Source organism: Protopterus annectens, chromosome 3.part1, assembly GCF_019279795.1.
Source record: "Protopterus annectens isolate FY-2018-M chromosome 3.part1, PAN1.0, whole genome shotgun sequence".
NCBI classification, from domain to species: domain Eukaryota; kingdom Metazoa; phylum Chordata; order Ceratodontiformes; family Protopteridae; genus Protopterus; species Protopterus annectens.
Genome location: NC_056732.1, coordinates 1,581,668,843 through 1,581,685,192, shown reverse-complemented (window position 1 = coordinate 1,581,685,192; position 16,350 = coordinate 1,581,668,843). Strand labels below are relative to the sequence as shown.

The 16,350-nt window shown below is 43.5% G+C and overlaps 1 long non-coding RNA gene across 1 annotated transcript in view; it reads left to right on the top strand.

The window, feature by feature from the left end:
• Positions 1–11,780, top strand: part of LOC122798564 — a 307,360-nt gene extending 295,580 nt beyond the window's left edge. Inside the window, exon 2 of the long non-coding RNA XR_006364281.1 lies at positions 11,697–11,780. This is a non-coding gene — a long non-coding RNA (uncharacterized LOC122798564). The remainder of the gene's footprint in view (positions 1–11,696) is intronic.
• Positions 11,781–16,350: the final 4,570 nt, after the last annotated feature.

The following is a 16,350-nucleotide window of genomic DNA, read 5'->3' as shown; positions in this document are numbered from 1 at the left end:
CATTCTTGAGGACAGTTGGGATACTATAAAAGCGTTTCCAATTCTAGTACAGTAGCTGCTCCCCTCACAGACCTGATTAGGAAAAATCATGCCAGACAAAGTAATGTGGACCCCAGCTTGCGAACAGGCATTCCAAAAGCTTAGAGGCCTTGAGAGTATCCCCTGTGTTGCTCAGTCCAGATTACAGCAAAGAATTTGTTGTGCAGGTGGATGGCTTGATCCTTGGGGTGGGGACTGTACTCATTCAGGTTTCCTCAGAGGGAGAAGAGCACCCAGTGATATATCTTAGCAGTAGACTCTAACCTAAGGAGGAATGTTATGCAGCTGTACAAAAAGAATGTCTAGCCATAGTATGGGCAGTGCAGAAACCTCAGTCCTGTATAGGTTTATAGGTAGGTACTAGGCTATTGGCCCTAGGGCCTATATAAGCCTAGCCATATGGTACCCTGGCTTTTGCCACACACACTATTTATTTTCTTGTGCCCCTGTCAAGAAGAGCCTCAGAAGTGATCCCCGGGGAGAATTTTTTATCTTCCCATCCAATCATAAAGATTTTTCTTGAGTGCTAATGAGGAGCTTTGTTTGATATAGTTTGTTCCAGAGTATGGGAAGTCTTTGGGACATGAATCTATCCTTCCAGCATGTTCCGTTTATTGTAGGGACAAGGTTTAGGTCCCTAGAGCGTGTAGCTCTGAGGGATTGGGAGTTCTTAACGTGGAGCATGTCCAACAGCTCTGGGTTTGACATAGAGGCGATCTCTGCCTAACATACAAAGCTAAGTAGGCGATATGCGACAGAGTAAAGCTAGAGTTTTTTTAGACGGTCTGCATAGGGCATCTGTTTGAGGCTGGAAATCCTCTTTGTGAGGTATGTTGTAGATGTCTTGAGGTACATACCAAAAGGGGCATTGTACTCTCATGGGTCTAATGAGTGATGAGTAGAGGGGAACAATTACTTCTCTTTTCTCCTGGATGAGAAACTTTTTGTGAAGACGTGTGCCATGTAGAAAGATTTCCTGACTACTGTGGTGATGTGATTTTCAAAGGAGAGACTACTGTCCACCTGTGTCTCAAGGTCTGTTGTCACACTTTTGGTGTTCAGTAGACTACCGTCTATGTGAGGAATTTTCATGGTAGTTAGACCACAATCCCTTAAGGCTACATCGAGCCAGCCAGCAAAATGCCAAGTTATTAAAGTGGAGCCTAGGGTTGCAGGCATATATGACAGTGCAGCACTGTAGTGGGGTTAGCAGTGCCATTGCACATGGGTTCTCAAGACAGGGTATGGGTTAAGATATTCCAAAACGGTGTAAGAAACGTCTCTTTGTGGAAGATTTTCAGTTCATATATTTCTAGTTAAAGGATTTTCGACTGGAAACAGACTGCTTGCCTTGTTTCGATTATTTTCGAATACTTAGTAATGCTGTAAAATTATATATTTTCTATTACTCTTTGTTTTGACTTAAGACTGGTTTATGTTCGCTAGTTCTACTACTATTGTCTGATCTGATTAATATACAGTGATTAACTAGAAATGTATGGACTAAAAATCTTCCACACAGAGAAGTTTCTTACACTGTTTTGTTTTTAGACCCACTACACTTTAGTGGGTTGTTTTGAGACTTTGGGGGTACCATAGACATTACTTGTTTTTTGGTTAACATATTCCCAGACAGGCTCATTTCTCTCAGGCAACTTGTATCAAGAGTTACTTGAAAAACTAGCTTTAGCTTTTGTTTTCAAGGGGGGAGGGAAATATGTGCCGTCCCTGCTCTGGGCCAGTAATCAAGAAGCCAGAATCCTCACCATTGATACTGGAGAGGGATGTTCGCTTTGTACAAAAATATGTACAGTATTTTCAGATGCAGCTCTCTGCACCAAGCACAATTTCCCTTGAGGGCACACAGGGAACACACACAGTCCTGGGTTTGGGTTTCTCTCTCCAAGTCCCCAGTAAGACTCCCCACTGGCACAGCTGTAGAATTGAGTCATCAGTGGAGAGTCCAAGCAAAGTCCTCCAGCACCCACTTTGTGCAACCAGTGATTAGTGTCCCAGCTCCAAGCAGGTGATTTGCATACAGTGGAAGATTTGATTAGCTTTCAGGAGTGGCTGCAGTCAAATACATACAAGTACTTTCAAAGGTTAAAATATTCTCTCAAGGACCAGCCACAATGAAAAATTTTTAAAATATTTAAAAACATGAAAATACTAAATCTCTAGTTAAAGTAAACATCAGTGTTTCATTCACAGGAAATATTAAAACACATGCCGAAAAACAGTACTTAACTAATCTCATGTTTTCCTGACCTAAAGAATTACTGTTCCGTGGTCATTAAATGGAGCAAGATTAAGTAGGGGAGTGGTTTTCCTTCCGTGTCATGTTCCAAAAACAGAGCTGTCAGCTTTAAGATGTGTTACAGCACCTGGAAGCTATAAAACCATAAAATGCTTCTGTTCATACAGGAGCTAATTAAACCATTTTTCTGGTACAGTCGTTTTAGTCTCTGGGTGCAGTCTCATCTGTGAGATGCAGTCTTTATGGCCTAAACCAGGTAATTTAATTTACTATTTTCCAAGTTAGCTAGACTGAGAGTAACCCCCTTCTCTTACATTATCCTCTATTAAAAGCATACACATCTAATTGGTTACAGTAGTCAGGACCCATTGTTGGTACTTTAGCACATGCAGCTTTACAAATACATTTTTCAACACGAGCATCTGTACAAATCAGTTTGATATACAAATGTATTATAATTTTACAAAATTCCAGCTAGCTATGTTGGCATATGATGCACATCCACTGTCCTACTTCACCTGACATAGCTGGAAATACCTCACATTGCCAAAATCATTGTGATAGGTCTGAACTGTTAGAATTCTTTCATTAAAATGTGCAGGACTGTTAGTCTTCTATAGGAGATTCACTAAAATTTATAGGGGTAGGAATATCTTAAGAGTATGAGCGAATAGTTAATGAAAACTTGTCTTATAACTAAGCAGAGACGCTCAGATAAAATCAACCATAAATTTTTTTCGTTACTAAGGAGAGTCAGTATTATAAAAATGTTAATCTTCCCTTTAGTTTTCTATCCTTTGGAGGCAAGTAATAGGTCCAGTAAAGATCAGATGAGAATCTTCTTTCTCAAATGAATAATGAAATTTATGTTGTGGAGCTGGTCACCAAGAATCCCATGGCAAGTTTCTGTTGTGCCATTTATTCAAGGAGGCTTATTACCTGACTTTCATAATGTATTTGAATACAATTTTCCAAAATTAGGATAAAAATATTTTGCACAATAAGGGATGTTTTTGTACAAACCCAATGCTAGATTTATTGGTTGATAGCTGTACCATCACCTAATTTTAAAAGATTAAATTATCTCCCGTCCTTGGACCATTTTATTGTTAGCACTGAAAACTACACGGTTTGTATTGGAATATCCTAAAATTTATACACTGGTAAAACTAAAATCACTCCTTGCAATTTTTTTATGGTATGAATGTTAAAAATGGCTAGAAATTAACTGGGAGACCATAATTTATCTGCATAAATAAACATTTTTGAAGATGCTAATAAATTTAAAGTATGATTTATTGGGTAAAAAAAGATTATGCTTGTGTACAATTTTCAGTATAGTATTGCTTGTAATTCAGTATTTCCATGGAAAATGAAGTAGAGAAATCTTTGCAAAGATCCTTTCCAAGACTGATGTTTTATGAAGAGACAAAGTTTATAGATAATCAGACAGAGATCCATAAATGAACTCTGTGCAGGATAATATATGGGATAGTTGTTACACTTTATAGATTGTGTTTAATGCAAGCTGGGATAGTGTCTAAATCTTGGCATGGTCAGTATGAGCCAGCTGATTTATATCATTTTGGTGGCCATCCAGTCAAATTAATAATTACTGGTAAGTGGTATAAAGTAGTTAAAGATTTAATACGTCTCATGTTGCATTTTCTATATTTGTGTTTTGCTAGACAGGACTGATATTTCTTCACAGTATTAGGACTAAAACTTGGCAGTAATAGTAACTGACCAAGTGATTTTGGGGGAAAAGGAAAGTTTCTCTCATACCTGGCGTCTTTGTTACTAGATAGTGGATGCTGTATGCAGATCAGTCTTTGGGCAGCTTAGTAAGAATTTACTGCATTTCTGAACTCGTTAAATATAGAATTAATTTATTTATTTTCTCTTATTTTGGTTCTCTTTGGACCCTCTGAGGTCTCTTGTTTCATTTATACTTTATGTACTTTGTCATCTTATATTGATTTAATATATCAGGTGAGGAAAAAAAATCCTTTTCAGTACTTTTACTCAGGCAAGGTACTTAATAGATACTGTACTGTTTTTTTTTTTTTTTTGCTACGTATCTCACTTTGGGCTGATAGATAAGGGCATCACCTGTTCAACATTTTCCTTGGCTGCTTATTGCTAGCTTAGCTGTCATACATGGGCTTTTTTTCCCATGCTGATTATGATGTGCCATATTATTAAGATATTTTTGGGGTTGCTAAGTTAGTGCTTGCTTTCAGCTTTCAAAACTGGCTTGGTTCTCCTTTTTTTTTTTTTAACCCCAGTCAACCTGTCCAGATTACCCCAGGCTACCATCTGTAAGTAACCAATTTAAAACAGTGTATGTTATGTAGTCCAATCTCACCTACATTCTTACCTGTGGATTCGGAACTGAATGTCTGCTCCCACTCTGCCAAACTTTTTTAGCTCCAAGTCTTTCTATTGGCTGGGCTAAGATGGTATCCCATGCTGCACTGCTCTCTACCCCCAGATCTCGTTTGCTGCTCGTGTAGCTCTGATGTGGTCTTGCTCTTGGCTGTGGCTAAGTACCCTTTTTCTTTATCAGAGAAATTTTTTTTGCAAAAAAAGCTGTTTTTAATAGCTGTTGTGTGTTCTTGTTTTGTGGAAAAGTTGTGTGTTTGATCGTTTTTTCTGTGGTATCCTACTAGCTGTTTCCAGCGGGCTAGGCCCATTTTCAGTTAGAGGACCTAGTCTGTCCCCTTGCTTTCCTTGTGTCAAAAGTTTACCAGAACTAAAAACCGTTTAAATTAGAGTTGTTAGTCTCCCCCCCCCCCTTGTGTTTGTGTCTAAGGATTGTTTAACTTGGAGATCTTGTGTTATTCTGTTTGTTGTAGGCTTTTTCCCACCTTGTGACTGACAGTTGGTCCATTTATTCAGTGGTTAATTGTTGTTGGTGCTTAATTGTTTAACTATGTCCAAAGATACTAAGGAGCGCAACCCCTCTGGCTTTAAGAAATGCTTTAGGTGCAGTTATAAAATGTCTATTACCGATGGACACTGTGTGTATTGTTTGGGAGCGATTCATCTCCAGGAGTCGTGCAGCATCCGTCATGCCTTTAGTCAAGCGAGTCCTTCAGGAAAGGAAGAATGAATTGATTTTGAAGGGACTTCTGAAACCCTCCTTCGAGGAGGGTTTGGAGAGTGCTTCCATCTCTAAGGCAAAATCCTCTAAATCAAAAAAGAGATCTACGGCTCCATCTGTCTCCTCGGAGCCACCAGAGAATATAGCAAAGTCTGCTTCGACATCCTCTGCTCCATTATCCTCTTGGCTGCAGGAAGTGTCAGTTGTTATGGAACCTGCTTCGGCTCCAATCTTTTTGGAACCTGTTCGGAGCCGATCGCCTAGCATTAGGCCAGTATCTCCTCCTCACAGGTCCCCTTCAGAGAGGCGGTCTTGATCTCCTTCTCTATTCTCCAAATCTCCCTGGACCTTATCAGATGTGGATGTAGAGTGGTGCAGAGACTCCTTCAGTCACTGGTTCTGTTAAATTGTTCTCTGCTCAGACCCAGTTGGCTCCGGAGCCGGTCCCTCAACATGCTTCGATACTTCCTCCTCCGAGCACATCTCAGCTTTCGGAGCCGGAGTGCTCAGCTCCGTGTGATGTCCCTAGGTCTGTTCCGACAGCCCCTCCTGGCTTACGGTGCCGTCTGCTCCAACCCCGTCGGTGCTGCCCACGGGGTTCAGGACTATGGATTCTATGGTCGGACCCGAGGGAGAGGCTTTGGGACACCTTGGCGCTTCGGCATGGGGAAGTTTGACTCCTGTCATGGCTTCAAATGCTGGTCATTCTTCTGACTCTGTGGGGGGGTAGCCTTCGAGGCCATGCGGAGCACGCTGGCCAGGTTGTCAGCGGCATCATGCGGGTCGGTCATTCTGTCCCCTATTACACCAGTGCAGGTTTCTGATCGGCATCTATCTCTAGACAAAGGAGCCCCAAGGCCTCAGGGTACCCCCATGAGTGATCCCCACATTTCTGAGGGCTCCCCACAGGTTTTGCCTGAGGAACCACCCAGAAAGAAGACTTGCAAGAGGAAGCACACAGATTCCCAGGATGAGTCTCTCACATCCGACACTGACCTCTGAATCGGAGGGGTCCCCTAAGTCATCCTCTGAGGATTTTTTTTCTGACATCCTAGAGATTTTGAAACCGAGGTGACTGGCCATCCAAAGCCCCCACCGAGGAGGAGTCTGTCTTCCTGAAGACCTTTGGTGCTCAGCCTTCCACCTCCTGGGTATCTCCACCCTTCGAGCTTCTGGATTTGGTTTGTCGAAGGGTGCAGGAAACCCCTGACTCTGTGGAACCAGTCCCCAGGAGACCCAATAAATTTGTCTGCTCCTCCTGATAAGGAATTTCTGTCCAAGGGAGTCCCTGTGGATGCCATGGTGGTGGCAGCTGCCACTCAGAAGGAATTAGCCAAGACTTCTTCCACCGTCCATCCCCCTAACAAGGAGTCTAGGACCGGCATGGGAAGCGTACTTTTTCTTCAGCGACCTTTACCTTACGGTCACTGAATTATTTTGCACTTTACACTGCTCCAGAGAGATCACCTGAAGGAGCTTGGAGATGCTCACGGGTAACGTTTCTGAGGCGGTGGCCCAGACGGTCAACGCTCAGATGTCTGCCCCCAATTCCATTGCAAACTCCTCCATGAGGCTAATCTCCTGTGCAGCCAAAGGAGCGAGTAGGGCAGCAAGTTCAGGAGTTGCTCTTAGGAGGCAGGCCTGGATGCGCCTTTGTCATTTCGCAGAGGCCTTAAAGTCTTCATTCACCGACACCCCTTTTGATGGTTCCTCTTTGTTCGGAACCAAGGTGAAAGGCGCTCTCACCAGTTGCGAGCAGGAGGGGAAAAACTCTGCCTGCCATAGGAGTCAGTTCTTCCCTTTCCTCTAGGCCTTATCCCAAGGCCCAGAGGGGTGGCAAAATGTGGTTCAAGAAATCAGATTTTTTTTCCTGGCGCACAAGGTGAGCCCCCCTCCAGAGGCAGGGGAGGGGGTGGTTATTCAGGGAGACGCCACCCTAGGGGCAGAGGAGGCCCCTGTAACTCGGGAGACCGCAATTCCTTTCATGGTTCTCCCTACCCTCGCTCCTGATGGGAGGCCCGACTGTGCGTTTCCGGAGCCAGTCGGGGGTCAAATCTCAATGTACCCGGAGGCCTGGCAAGAAATCACCCAGGACCAATGGGTTCTACGAATAATTTCTGGAGGATGTCCTCCCCTTCTCGTCGAATCCCCCTCCAATCAAGAAAATCCTGGATGTTCCACCCAGTCAAAGGGATTACGCAGCTTCAGAAGTTTCTAAGCTGCTAGAAAAAGGAGCCATCCAACATGTCCCCTCAGACCAGATCGGATTAGGGACTTGCTCCAGATTCTTTTTGGAGCCGAAAAGGACAGGGGACCTGAGACCCATATTGGATCTCAGTCAAATTGAACACCCATGTGCAAAAGTCCAAGTTCCGAATGGTCACATTGCAGTCTATTCTCCGATTGTTGGGAAAAGTGTGGATGTGTTCCATTGACCTCAAGGATGCTTAATACCACATAAAGATGGACAGGGCATCCAGAAGTCCCCTATGCTTCAGGCTGGGAGCCAATCATTTTCAGTTTCGACCCCTGCCCTTTGGTCTCACCACAGCCCCCAGGGTGTTTACCAAATGCATGGCAGTGTTGACTGCTCTCTTGAGACGTCAGGGATTCCAAGTATTTCTGTGTCTGACTGGCTCCTTACTGCCACCACCAGGCATCCACTACTTCAGACCAGGGATGCTACTATCAGCCTGTGTCAACAGCTGGGCATCACATTGAACTGAGAAAAATCTGCCTTGTTGCCCTCGCAGCATGTCACTTTTTTATAGGCGCTGAACTAAACACCGTCCTCATGCGGGCGTTTCTACCACAGGAAAGAATCTGAGTCCTACAACAACAAGTTCACACCTTGCTCCCGCGGAGGACACATCTTGCCTTCGCTCTTCTCAAACTGTTGGGGACAATGGCTGCTACGATTGTTAGTCCCTCTGGCAAGGTTACATATGAGGCTCCTTCAGTGGCTAATCTTTGCCCAGTGGTCTCCAACATCTTTCACTTTGTCACCCTATTCTACTCGGGTGCAAACAGGATCTCAGTTGATGGCTTCGCACTGCCAACCTGAATGCGGGAAAGCCCTTCATTCCTGTGTCCCCTGTTGCCAAGGTGACCACAGTTCTTCCCAGATGGGGTGGGGGGCATTGTCTAGGCAGGACAGCCCAAGGCATGTGGCAAGAGCACGAGATGCATCTGCATATCAGTGTCCTGGGGGTGAGAGCTGTGCTACTAGCGTTGCAAGCACTTCTGAGTTTTCTTCCTCTTGGGACTATTGCAGTCCACTCGGACAATATGTCAGTGGTGTGGTATCTTAACAAGCAGGGAGGAACCAAGTCTTATCCCCTTTGCAAAGAGGCCATGCGAGTGTGGCAGTGTCTTCCCAACGTTTTCTGGTGGCAACGCACATTCCGGGGAAGTCCAATGTGATTGCAGACAGGCTTAGCAGAGCTATTCTGATGCCTTACGAGTGGTCCCTGAACTGTCAAGTTGCAGAACCGATCTTCCGCAAGTGGGGCCAGCCTTTTTGCGACCTCTTTGCCAGCCCCCTCAATGCCAAATTCAGCAGCTACTTCATGTTGATCCCCCCTCAGGGGGAGTCACCCAGGGACACTCTAGTCCACGATTGGCCCTCCGGTCTACTATATGCCTTCCCTCCAGTCCCCTTGCTGTTCAAGGTTATTCAGAAAGCGCAATCCTTGGGAAGCTGAATGATTGCTCCACACTGGCCTCGTCAAATTTGGTTCCCCTTTCTCCATCCCTATCTCATGGACGCTCCCTGGATTCTGGACCCACAACCAGACTTACTGGCACATGTCAGGGCAGCTCCATCCCTCTCTTCGGACACTCTGGTTGACAGCCTGGCTACTCCACTTCAGTCATTAGTTGGGCTTCATTTTTCGCCGGAAGTGGTTCATATTTTGTCTTCCTCTCAAGCCCACGACCAGGAGGATATATTACAGCAAATGGAAGAGGTTTTCAATCTGGGCACATGCCAAAAAGATTGACCCTTACACAGCTCCAGTTTCGTCTGTATTGGAGTTCTTGTCTATGCTCTTTAACCAGGGTTCAGCGGCTGCAACCATTAAAGTCCAATTGGCGATTTCTACCTTTCATGTCGCAGACGAGCCTAGCCTGATGGCGCACAGACTCTGTAAGGCTTTCCTGAAGGGGAACTTTGTTACTTTGTCCTCTGGTATCGGAACCTGTTATGCCTTGGGACTTAAATTTTGTTCTACAGGGTCTTTCTTTACGAGCCTGCAGCCACTTGCGATTTAAAATTCTTAACTTGAAAGACTGTCTTTTTAGTAGCAGTCACGTCAGCCAGACGCGTTTCGCAGCTTTAAGCTTTATCAATCAAACCCCCTTATTTGATTTTTCATAAGGACAGGGTTTCTATCTGACCAAACCCCTCTTTTCTTCCCAAAGTGGTGTCAGTCAGTAAACTTAACCAATCTGTTGAATTGCCGGTGATTTTTCCCCAGTTCTCGAACAAGGCAGAATTCAAATGTCATCAATTGGATGTGCACAGGCAATTACATTTTTATTTGCACAGAACGAAGACCTCAGAAAATCTGATCAATTTTTCATTTTCGGAAAACAGAATTGGGTCTCCTGTTACCAAAGTCACATTGTTAAGGTGGATCTCCAGCTGTATTTTCTTTGTTTATTCCTCGATTTGCCATTCCGGGTGAAGGCTCACTCTACTTGGTCTGTATCTGCATCTACAGCTTTTCAGGACAGGTTGCCTATGGATGATATTTGTGCTGTGGCTACTTGGGCACCTCCTCACACCTTTGTTGCTCATTACAAGTTAGATGTGGTATCTAGGGGCAGGTCATCCTTTGGTTCCACAGTGCTCAGGAGTATTTTCCATTGAGCCTCCCAGGATTTAGGTGCTGGGGACGCTGTACCACGGGTAAGAATGTAGGTGAGATTGGACTACATAACATCAAGAAGTTATGTACTCACCATAATGTTCGATGTATGTAGTCCATCTCTCCTCGCATTCTTATTTAACCCCCCTCCTTCCCTTGTCCAGGAGGATCTGGAGGTTAGGTCTGGTTTCAGAGCTCCCTTCATTCTTGGTTTGTTTGTTCCTTTCCTTAAGTGGTGTTATGCATGGGGAATGAGTGCTAGTGCTCGCAGCAAACTAGATCTGGGGATAGATAGCAGTGCGGCATGGGATACCATCTTAGTCCAGCCAATAGAAAGACTTCGAGCTAAAAAAGTTTGGCAGAGTCTGAGCCGACATTCGGCTCCGATCCTACGGGTAAGAATGTGAGGCAAGATGGACTACATACATCCAACATTATGGTGAGTACATAACTTTTTGTTTGGATAGAATGGAGTTTTCAGTTACTGGGATATTTTTGGGGTTTCCGAGTTGCAGTGTCTGCTTTGAGATTTCCAGATGGCCTTTTTTTTTTTTTTACCCAGGTGCGTGTTCATGGGCTGTACCCACTGCCATGATATGGTGACTGTTTTGAATCACTCAGGTCAGTTGGAGATCTGCAGATGTTTTGTGTACAAGATTCTTGCTATATAGTGTTTATGGTTTCTTGGTGTGAAAATGAGAAAATGAAGATTAGGTAGGAAGCGGCAAACAGTCCATTTTTGAAAGTTGAAAGAATAGTGTTTAGCACTGTTTAAAGATGGTATTCTTGTTACAGTGGACCAGGAGTAGAGGTTCTGGTATAAACAAATGGACGTAAGGTGGAGTTAAACATGGGTTTGAAAAGTGAAGAGGGTGTAACTGGCTGTGTATAGTAAATTGAGTTAAATAGGGTGCTGAAACTGAGCATACAAGTAGTCCTATGTCTTGTGCATATGTATGTGGCAAAACAAGCAGTAATAAGACACTGGTTAGGAATGCAGATAAAAGGTAATTGACCAGCAGTGAAAAGTGCAAATTGATATTTGGGAGGAAGAGGTCTGGTAAATAAAACCTTAGCTTTCAACTGTCAAGATTTTCACAATGTCAATTTTTGCCTCATCTCTGTTTTTTGTTTTTTTCTCGTATAATTAGTGTTTTTTCTTCCTATATCACCGAAGATGCTAAATGACACACATTGGAGTTGGATTTTATATACCTCCAGAAATTGTATGCGAACACAAAATCTGTCCATCTTTTTGGGCCTTTGACCCCAATTATTTTAGGCTTTGTCAAGATTTCTTGTGCTAAGTTGAGTGATATGCATACAGTTGTAATTTAAAGAAATGTACTGGGTGAAATGTAGAAATTATACAGTCTAGTCTGTGAAGAAATGTAGACTTGAGTATTTTTTTCTTGGTTTACAGAGAGGTAGAAATGGCCAAACAGAGCCCAGGCCACGAAATTGAAAAAAATGAAGCTGAGGAGAAAAAGGAGGAGAAAAAGGAGGAGAAAAAGGAGGAGAAAAAGGAGGAGAAAAAGGAGGAGAAAAAGGAGGAGAAAAAGGAGGAGAAAAAGGAGGAGAAAAAGGAGGAGAAAAAGGAGGAGAAAAAGGAGGAGAAAAAGGATGCTGGAGATGAGGAGGAGGAACAAGAGGAGAAAAAGGAGGATGCTGGAGATGAGGAGGAGGAACAAGAGGAGAAAAAGGAGGATGCTGGAGATGAGGAGGAGGAACAAGAGAGTGGGTAAGTGATACGAGTACAATTGCCTAAAGATGTTTTTAGAGCAGTGCTAATGTAATTGTCAATCTTCTGCCGTGAATATCCATTATTTGTATTAATTTCATATGGGTGACTGACTTTCAGTGGCAAAGCTTATGACAGAAACCAAATTGCCTAGCTTGTGCTTCAGAACAGACACATTTCTTTAGCTGCAAATGTTTTAACACTTTTGTGCAGTCTCTTGAAGCAATTTAGTTTACTTTCAATTTTAAATGGTAAACCGCTTTTTCAATTTATTGCTCCAAGTTATTCAAAAATTTTTATCTGTTTGGTTGTTAGCAGTATAATTTTTTACCCCTTTAATAGGTGCAGTGTTTTCGGGTCTCTGTTCACGCAATAGTTTTATTTGTTGCCCCTCTCTTTACAGTATGTAAGAAAATGTTTGTGGAAAATTTAGTCCATCAGGCAACCATGAGCTGACTTTTCCGGCTACTAAATGGCATAAAGTTAAGAGCAGTGGTGGTGTCATTTTTGTAAGACTGTTGTAGTTAAAATAAAATTCATAATGGAAGAATTGTTGGGGAGAAGCTAAGATGTGGTAAAAGTGGATCTATCCTCTGTAAGGGATAGCATTGGGCCTGCAGTCAATTAGGACCCTATGCAATCCATAAATGTGAAGTTGTTTTATTTCGCCTTTCATTATTACTGACGGGGCTCTGCTCCGACTTTTTTTAACCAGCTCAAGGTCTACTCCCTATTCCATTATGCCCTGGTGTTTCCCTCAGATCTCATTTGCTGCTGCAACAGATCGGGAGAGATTCACCAGCTCGGGCCAGTCAATTTTAATTTTTTTTCAAGTGTTTAGCGTATATATGTTGCGTTAGGATTTTGTTAACTTGTTACTGTAATTCGTGTATCACTAGTACTGGGTCCCCTATTAAATGAACGAAAGTTACAAATCCCAAACGCTCACATGGGTGAAAATGCTGGAACTCTAGGTTGCTTTTTTTCATCGCAGTACAGTGAAGATCGGGATATTGGCCCTTTCTTCACTGTATTGCAGTCTCTGAGTTGGAATATATATTTATTGGGGGGGGTGGTAACAATAACCTTTTGGAGTTGCTGCTTTTTCGTTCATTTAGTAGTTCATTTAATAGGGGCCCACTAGTATCAATATATTGAGCTATCTTTCTGCTTGTGGCCGTTTTTTTCCATTTAGACCTTTGTAAACCTCCCTATTCCTTAGCTTGTTAGTGTTGATAACCTAGAGTGAAAATTTTTATATAAACACACTGCACAGCTTACTAAAGAAATATATATTTTTTTAAACTGACACTTTAGCAAAGTATGTAAAGGTTTTGTTTTACAAGAGTGAGACTATGTCCTTTTTCTTGGAGTGTTCGTTTTTTTAGTTTTTTATATATAGATATAGATAAAGTTTATTGGTTCATTAGCCTTTTTGAATTAGAAGGCTAGTTTTTCCTTTGGCTGAAGCTCGTTGCTTTGAGAGCTTTCTGTGTGTGTTGCTGTGTAGGAGAGGTGTGATATTAAAATGTCTCGGACAAGGATAAAGAGACAGGACATTTCTTAAATCCTGACTTAGAATGTTTAAAGTATGGACAGAAAATGTCCCTTACAGATGGGCACATGGAGTGTGTGTATTGTTTGGGTGCATTGCACCTTAAGGAGCTGTGTTCCATCTGCTACTCGTTTAGTTCACGTGTTTTGCATGAGAGAAGGAACAAACTAGTAGTTGGAGGTTTAATAGTCTTTTCAGGAACACTTGGATGAAGGTCAGTCCAGTCATTTCAAATCCTCAGTCTTCTACTACTGGTTCTTTGGAGCCAGCAAAATCTCCCAGTACATCCAAGTCTGACAAACAACGTCGGCGCCAGTGACTTAGGAGCTGACAGTTGTCATGGTAAGGAGCCGGTCCCTAGTATTGGAACCAGTAACTCCAAAATTGAAATCCCCAATACTACAATCTATAGCTTCATCGGCTCCATCTTCTCGGTCCTCAAGGAGCTTGTCTGATGTGGATTCTTTGGTGCAGAAGCTGCTTCAGACACTGCCGTTAACCAGACTTGTTGGGTCCGGCACCTCGAGCCTCTGAACTAACTAAACTTCCCCCTGCTACTTCTGTTCCTCTTCCAATCCAACTTGGTTTCGGAGTCAGAGTTTTCAGAGCTAATGATAGTGAAGCCAGCGGTACATATGCCTAGTCCACGACTTTCAGATCCAATATCTCTGACTACTTCGATGCCGACCGAGGAGTGTAGTTGCAGGCACACGCCGGTTAGGTCCAGGGAGGATATTCGAACTGCTATTTCTGGTTCGACTTTACTTCTTGGGGCTTCGGCGTAGGTGAGTTTGGCTCCTACCTCTGGCTCTCAGTCCACTATTTTGATGCAGAGGGAATCCACTGTTTCTTTGGATTCAGGGGTTTCTTCACATTGGGACCATGGTGCCTTTGATGCCATGAGGAGAATATTGTTCCTGCGGACAGCCACATCATCAGGTCCGGCAACTTCACTCCACCATCCAGGCCAGCTATTGATAAGGACAGAACACCACAGTAATGTGGTACATAAACAGGGAGGAACCCATTCATACCCCCCTATGCAGGCTAGCCATGTCTCTTTGGAACATGGCTCTGGAATTACAAATAGAACTTCAAGCACAGTACTTGCCAGGCAAGGAAAACACGCTGTCAGGCAACCTAAGCAGAAATATGATAGATCCACACGAATGGAAGTTGCATCCTCAAGTTTTTACAAAGATAATTCAAGCATGGGGAAGGCCAGACATAGATCTCTCTGCCTCCCACAGAAATCACCAATTGGCAAAATTCTGCTCAAGGACCTTTCATCCACAGGCCTGGAAAGTGGATGCACTCTCAGTTGGACAACAATGACAGTTTATGCCTTTCCCACCTCTTCCTCTGCTGCCCAAAGTTCTATTAAAATCCAGAGCAGACAGACCAAAGATATGATGCTCATTGCTCCAGACTGGCCAAGACAACTCTGGTACCCACTCCTGAGGAGCCTGACTCATTCCCCACCATGGATCCTGCCTCTAATGCCTCTTCTACTGACTCGGCACAACTTCAAAACTCTTCAGTCAGCTGAAAACACTCAATCTATCCACATGGAAGATTCCTTAAAATCACAACAGACCCTACTCTCCAAGGAGGTGCCAGATGTCATTTTTGTGGCCAGAAGACCTTCTACTAGAAAAGCCTACTCTGCAAAATGGAAACGGTTTTGTGCCTGGAATGAGAAAAAGGGCCAGAATCCTGGAATACTGAATTTACCTCAAATATTACAGTACCTAGCTGAGATGCTAAGCAGTGGACTTTCATTCTCCTCCATCAAAATCCATGCCTCAGCCATTTCTGCAGAATACAACACTGATCCTCCTTTATTCTCTCACCCCCTCTTAAGACAGTTCCTCAGAGGGGCTAAGAATATAAAACCCCCAAGGAAACAACCAGTACCTGCTTGGGACCTCAATTTCATTCTAGAAAAACTGACCTTGCCTCCTTTTGAGCCAGCTGCTTCAACAGAACTGCAATATTTGTCCTGGAAAAACAGCCTTCCTGCTGGCTATCACCTCATCTCGCAGGGTTTCGGAACTACAAGCCCTCATGGCTGTGCAGCCTTTCATCATTTTCTATCAGGACAGTTTCTTTACGAACCAATCCTTCCTTTATGCCAAAGGTAGTATCCAGGGTAGCCTTGAATCAGGCTATCCACTTTACCTACCTTATACCCTAATCCTCAAAACAAAGGGGAGAGACTACTACATTCTTTGGACATTCACAGACAGCTGCGTTATTATTTGGACAGAACAAAGCCTTTCAGAAAATCAGAGCAACTCTGTGTCCTATGCTACAGGAGCTCAAGGGAAGCCTATTTCCAAACAGACAGTCTCAAAATGGATAGCCCACTGCATACGCTTTTGTTACTCTTTTCATGGTAAAACTGTACCTGCAGGCATCAGATCTCACTCCACAAGGGCCACAGCTACTTCTGCAGCTTTCCTCAGGGAGGTTCCTACCAAAGATATTTTGGAAGCTGCCACTTGGAGTTCTGTACATACTTTCTCCAAGCACCATCACCTACCATTATACTCCAAATCTAGAGCAGGCTTTGCCACTGCAGTCTTGCAGGGCATCCTGGCTCCTAGTTCCACCTAGTGCCTACCACCCCTTTTTTAGCTTTGGGATTCTACCCATCTGTTATGACTGCAGCTGTATGCACGATGAACATAGTACAGATGTCCTTCAAGGATGCATCTGCAGTCATCACATATGGGTTGTCCTGCCTCAGGCAGCCCTTCGGTCGGCCGGATTCCAAAG